Source organism: Egretta garzetta, unplaced genomic scaffold, assembly GCF_000687185.1.
Source record: "Egretta garzetta isolate BGI_Z169 unplaced genomic scaffold, ASM68718v1 scaffold100, whole genome shotgun sequence".
NCBI lineage: Eukaryota > Metazoa > Chordata > Aves > Pelecaniformes > Ardeidae > Egretta > Egretta garzetta.
Window position 1 is genome coordinate 1,746,162 of NW_009258265.1, and position 1,075 is coordinate 1,747,236.

Here is a 1,075-nt window from a genome sequence, read left to right on the forward strand (position 1 = left end):
GGCGGCCGCCCCGGCCCCAGGAGCCAGCCACCAGCCCCCCTGCCTTGGACCCCACCACGCTGCCCCAGGAGCTCTGCCCTGCAGCCGGGCCCTGGCAGCACCGGCCGGCAGTGGGCTCCTTCCACAGCTAGCCCGGTGGCCAGCGCAGTGCTCCCGACAGACGGCGTGGGGAGGGTGGCCAGCCCGGCAGTGAGTGGCAGGTTTGTGCTGCTCCCCTGAGCAGGGGGGACAGGGGACTCGTACTCCCCACGCCACCGTTGCCTTTCTGGTTATTTCCTTAATTTATTTCAAGGCGCCTGCGCCCCCCTCCACGTCTCCCAGCACTTTCCCTGGAGGGCAGCGGGGCTGCTGTGCTGCAGTCTCCTGCGCTGCCCCCAGGCCTGTCCCCGTCCCCCAGTCCCCTGTACCCCGGTGCCTTCGCCTCCAGCACTCATGCTGCCTGGCAGCTCTGCCTGCACCCCACCTCTTGCCAGCCCAGGGGCTTTGCCTGGAGCAGGGGGTGCCAGGCAGCGGTGCTGTGCCATCGTCTGTCTGTCCGTCCGCTGAACCCACCCCTCCTGGAAAGCTGCGGGCGGCTTTTGGCCAAGCCGCCCTGGGGACCACTGGGCTCCTCCTGGCCGAGTGGCCAGGCCCTGCTGCTTTGTGGTGGCCCCACGGCGGGGCTCGTGGTGCAGGGGTGGCCAGTGGGGTGGTGGCTGGTACGGCTGGGGCTTGGCCCCTCAGTGTTGCCTCTGTAAAGTTTGTTGGTTCTGTCTTGGGGAGGGGGGGTTGGTTGGTTGTTTTTCTAAATAAATGTACAAAGGAAAGGCTGGGCCTCCCCTCCCGGAGCTCGGGCCTGCGGTGGGAGGCAGGGACAGTCTGACCGCCGGGGCCATGAGTGCAGCGGGGCCTGGGACAGGCAGCGGCAGCGGGGACGCGCAGCACAGCATGTCCTTGGGGGCAGGGACCGCTGTCCCTCGGGCCAGCGCCGGGAGCTGGGCTGCTCGCTGTGCCCTTTGGCATTTCATCAACAGCGCGGGCAGCGCTCCGGCTCCGCTTCCAGCTCCCTGGCACCCCCTGGCACTGGCAGTCCCAG